Here is a 6,000-nt window from a genome sequence, read left to right on the forward strand (position 1 = left end):
ATAGACGATCAACTTTTGTTTCTCAAATTTTACTTCCGACGTGCCCTTAAAATCTTTGTATTATTCTTATATTGAACTCTGGTTGTAAACTGTTGTATCGTCCTTGTGATGCATCTTTTGTTTTGATGTAAAATCTGGTATGTTTGTAATATCTGCGCTTACTTTCACGTGATACTAGTGGTGTATTGTTTCGATCGAGATATTTAGTGGTTGCATCGGGCTTCCCGACAAATTGACATATTACACCATTTTAACCATTAAGAGGATGGTTAGCGAATTGAAGACGGTTTAATTTGGACGGTTATGCCACACTGCGCTGTTGCGCGCGCCGCGGATTCATGGCCCAGGACGGCAGCGCTCGTGCTCGCTCACGATGAGGGCAGTATGCCCAGCAGATAGCTCGCGGGGAGGACGGTGTCGCTGGTGGGAGAGCCGGAGACGGGTGGCGGCGCCCCCGGGGGGGGAGGGGTGGCGGTGCCGCGAGTCGCACGAGGGGAGCACGGTGAGGAGAGGAGCGACGCCTGCATCGGATCCGTGAGCGGGCGGATAAGGCAGGAATGGATCCCTCCCATGGATATGAGTCAAGGGTAGAAACATCATCTCACGTCCGTTTATATTTGTCAAACAGATGAAAATAATTTTTCGGTACATAAAATGTAACGGAATTGTAATTTCAAGTAACATTTGTATTGGTATTTTACGAAACGATATTTTTCGGTGGTATTTTCCGAAAGTCACCATCTATAAACGCCCTTGATCTCTGACGCAACATGCACGCTCTCGTTTCGTGCGGGGTGCTGCGTTTCATCGTAGTACTATACCTAACACTGGTAGAGAACTCGGTATTAGTCCCGGTTGGTAGGATACAAATTTTCTAAAAATCCATCCGGAATAAACCAACCGAGACAAAAATGGGGTCTTTTGCCCTGCCAGGCGCTGCAAAAAAAAAAGAAATCCCGGGAGAGCCCCCCACAGGTCACGCGATTTTTCACGCGAAATATGCGCGTGCGCGCTGCGTGGGATTCGAACCCACAACTTCCAGCCTCGCGCGTAGCTTCCTTGCCATTCCACCTACACAGAACATCTAACTATATAGGGGATGCAATCCTTTTGTATTAACTCGTAGGGGACCCTTTTATCTCGGTTGGTATTACAAACCAGGATAAAAGGCCTCTCAGGGTCTTTTTTTTCCACTAGCCTTTGCAACCGGGATAAAAGGTCCCAGTTGATGAGCCCCCCACCCCACCAGTGACCGAGCTTTAGTCCCGGTTGGTGAACCTTTTGTCCTGAGCCAACTTTAAACCGGGATAAAATGAGGCGCATGGAAGGTGAATTCTCTAATGGTGTAAGTAGGAGCCAGTACGTACACGTACCGACGTACGTACCAGCAGCTGCCAAGCAACTAAGCAAAGGCAGGGTTGCACGATCACACGAGCGCACGTACGCGCGCTGCTGCATGCAAATACACGGCGGTCGCGGCGCGCGTCGATCCGTACCTGCGAGGGGCGCAGCACAACACATGGGATCATGCCAATGTCATGGTGCGTCGGAGTTCGGAGCGGCCGGCGCGGCGTCCTCGTTGGGGTGCAATGCATGCATGGGGAGAAACGCCTCGATGAATGGGACGCTTTGCTGCAACGGCAGAAGAACAAGAACCTGGTGAGGACTCCATAATAAGACCATACAGCGTGCCAGCATTTGTTTTCTACGGGAAAAATCGATAGATGTGAGAATTCTGCCGGCAGGGTCAACAAAAAGGACTGATTATTTTATTCGTGGTTGTTGGTCAGTGCACCGAATGTGTAAGATCACGTGCACGTGTAAATCACCTCACGGAGCTCCTGCCTTGAAGCCGGTAAAATCGGTTCAGGAGCGCCCTGAAAACATAGAGAATCACCGTCTCAGAAGAGATCCCGTCATAAATAATGCGTCTATGATTGCTCTAAGATTAGCAGGTCACTTAGAACCTTCACTCAGAACCTCCTCAACCGCCGTAGAGATGAAGAAGGAGAAGCAAAAGGGGTTGGAAAAGATTAGAGTTGCAAATAAAAGTAAAGCTATTATTGATTGATCGACTGGATAAATCCTGAATCGGCCGTGACCTTTTATATTTATAAGGTGGGGAGATTTTTGCACCATAAGAAAAATCTTTTAAAAGTCTTAATCTACAAGGATTTCTCAATTCTACTCGACTAAGATTGGATCAGTCAGATCGCCTCTACAGACCGGTTCGTATTACCAGACCGGCTACGGGACCAGGACCGGTCAGATTGCCTTGACAAACCGGTCTGACCGGCTACTCTAATCATATCAAGTTGATGCCAATTTTGACCACTAACACAGTGGCTTATGGCTTAAAATTATTGAGTAGCCATGTCCATACAATCTGGTGACGACGCGGTTGGCGTGCTTGGTTTTAATTTGAACGGCCAAAAATGCGAGGTATGCAGAGGCTGCTGGAATCGTGGCAGTACACCTGGTGATGCGTACTGTGATGTTGCACTAGCAAGCACAGCTGCTCGTCGTCCATATCTCCGACACACGATCAGCAGTGGCAACGCGAGAAGCGGTGGGCACACGCGCAGAGGCGCAGACTGGTCCACGGAGCAGCGGGAGAGCGTACGGCACAGCTAGCGCGAGCGAGATGCCAGTTGATGCAACTAACGTACTTGAACAGTTGAACCCATCTATCACTCTAGCAGCAGTTCCCTATCGACTATTGATTTGTTTTGTTAATAACTCGCTTGCTTGCAGATTATTGATTTGTGTGACGAAACATCGGAGTACTACCTTAAGTAGAAGCCAGTACGTACGTACAGGGAGCCAGCAGCATGCAGGGGTCATAACGATCGGTCGACCACACACACACACACAAGCGCACTGCGCACGTACCTGCTACATGCTGCAATGCGATACACGGCCGGCCGGGCCGGGTTTGCATCGATCCGTACGCGCGCGCATGTGAGAGGCGCGGCCGAGGCAGGCAGGCACGGCATGATGAGGCCATGATGCCTTGGAGCTCGGGGCGGCCGGCGCGGCGTCGTCGGGGGGCATCGGACATGCATGCGTGGGCCGCCCGGCACAGTACACGCAGTCCTATGCGTTGCATTGCATGCACACGCACGCACTGCACGTACGCGCGCGTACCGGCCGGCCGCATGCCACCGCCGGTGCCGTGTACGTGCAGCGCCTGCCGCGCGTGCATGCACATGCACATGCACATGGGACGTACGGCGCAGGTGGTGAGGTCTCCTCCGTCTCTGATTGAGGAGACGGTGTGTATACGGCAGCACAGAGACGACTGAGAGGGATCGATGATGATCGGAGGACGGAGAGTGAAACCGGCCGGGGTCCGGGCGTGGGGACGTGGGGGTGATGCGAGGAGGCAGATCAGTATCAGACCCGCGGCTCTGCATGCTAGACCGATAGGACGGCGGCCGGATAGCTAGCTGCTTTCCTCCGTGGCTTTGCTTGGACAGATGTGGCCATGCACGGCTTGGCCAAATTTGGGGCCATCTGCCTAGCTAGCTATGCATGCCACGCATATGAAGCATGCATGCAGAAGGGCAGCAGCGGTGACGATCAGCGCTCAGCGGCATCGATGATCCATCGATCGGTGCTTGGCGCCATGCACTTAAAGATTCTGGATCTGTCCATGATTTCGACTGATCCCCCCCCCCCCCACCCCCCCTCTCTGGAGCTGGTGCAGGGCCGACGACGCAGACGCCTCAGTGGCCAGCAACGCTCCTCCTTCTCTCTCTTTCGATTGCAATATAATGCAAGTATATGATAGATCGTCGTAGTTGGACGATACCACGACCTACTACTACTAATCTACTGCTACACAAGCACAAAGCTGTGCCTGTGATCCAGCTGCGCGCGCGCCGTCGCAGGGCAAAGCAAAAGGGGTTGTTCATGTATTCCAAGAAAGATCGATGTGGACGCATGCTCACATTCCGTCCTGAGCTCATCACGCGTCACCCTCCTCCTGCACCCCCGGGCCCCAGCCCGGCTCCTAAAGACCTCGTCAATTGCCTGTATGCCGTATGCACTGAGTGATCTAGCTCCTATCGTTCACGTGAACCTTCACAGCTCTCTCTCTACCTCTGGTGTGGTCTGACGGGTATACTGTTTATGCAGTCGTATCTGTGTGTGTGAGAGAGAGCGGTGCCCCAAGTCCAAACCGTTTGGTGGACCAACAAGAAGTTTTTTGAGAACAGCGCCATCTTTGAACTCAATTTGTTTTCTATTATTTTCAAATAAAGAATTCTTAAAATGTGATGGCCATCCAGTTTCATATATTTTCATTTTCAAAAAAATAATTAGTATTTAACATGTTTCTACCCCTCCGTCACAAATTGTAGGGTCGTTTCGTTTCAACATTCTAGAGTCATAGATTTTGCTATACACCTAGATATATATTATGTCTGAATATATAATAAATGCTATGAATCTAGAAATGATGGAACGATTTAAAATTTGGAACGGATGGAGTATGTTGCACATATTTGTCATTAGAAAAAAACAAACCCAAAGTACACCATTTTGGATACTTCTAAATTACGCCCTGCTACCGTAAATGATTAAAAATAGCCAAAAATATCCGTAAGAAAAAAAATAAGTAAACCATAGGCACTTCATACAGTTCTTTTTTATCTAGATATATACTAAAAATATTTCAGACCCGTGCAGCGGTACTGCTATTTGATGGACCACTGGTATATCAGGCTTATCAGCATGAAGTAACTACATCCACGAAGTATAGTTACATAAAAGTAAAAAAAGGTAAAAAAAACTTTTGCTTCTGAAAGTCTCGAGAGTACGCACAAGGGCGATGGGCCCTAGTCTTTGCAGCTACACAATGTAGCGCCGCAGAGGCCAGTGGTAGCTGGGATAGTAGTGACGAAATAAGCTTCGTCATGTAGCTTGCTGCACTTGCTGCTTTGAGCTGCACAGCACTGGATCAGAGTGCGCTGGACCCCCGGCTAGCTCCGCAATCGTTAAACCGACCTCTTTTTGTCTCTGCTACCCTGATACAGTGCAGACTGCGCACTAATGCAGTCGTTCTCCCGTCTCAATCTCAAGTATATAGAGTATCTAATATAGTCTCAAATGCAGGATGCAATGTAATGGCCAATAATGCATATGGAAAGGAGAGTATGCGCAGCACACGTCGTCGTTCTCATTGCCTCATTGGAAAGAGATGATGATTGGCCATTTCAGTTCACAGCCCTGGATGGTGTGTAGCAATTCAATATCTTTACCACAGGCACGCACGCACGCATGCGTATAGCAGGAGCGAGGCAGCAGCCTGATGTAACTGAAGCTGGCACACACGCATCGTGACGATCATTGACGACGACTCTCCCTTGCATTGGAGACCAGGCAGATTCAGATTATTCAGGAGTACACACACAGATACCCATCAGCTCAGCTGATAGCTAGCATAGGTAACGACGTAGCCCTGCCAACTGCCATCCCATGTGTACAGTACGCCGAGCTGTCAGCGTCGTCACGCAACGATCATGCATGCATATTGTAGCCCTAGGGAGTGGTGCACCGTTTCCCTGCTGCGAAGGGGATCGTGAACGTACGCGTCCAGGGCCTCACTGACTCGACTACTGTTACGCTGCTGGCCAACCATTCCTTTGGCGACGTCACTCTGACCCTGCTTACGTACAGCTACGTGCCTACGTCCTGCTACTGTTCCGGTAGAGAGAGATGTACACGATGCTTACGCCTTCACTAGTTCACTGGCACGTTGCAGTTCTTGTAGTTGTAGTTCTTAAAAAAAGATAAGTTCTTGTAGTTGTAGCAATCTAGCTGACCGTTGCTTTGCTTCGTCTGTTTTGCATGCGAGCATGTGAAGGCCTTGAATTGTCCATAGGGTATGTAGTTGCAAGGAGTCTTCATTCGACTCGTCGTCCATGTTCTCTTTTGGAACGTTTATGAGCACGATCGACGACCTGATCGATCGAGCCGAGCGCGTATGTGTTTACG

This window comes from Setaria italica, chromosome IX (assembly GCF_000263155.2).
Source record: "Setaria italica strain Yugu1 chromosome IX, Setaria_italica_v2.0, whole genome shotgun sequence".
Taxonomy (NCBI): Eukaryota; Viridiplantae; Streptophyta; class Magnoliopsida; order Poales; family Poaceae; genus Setaria; species Setaria italica.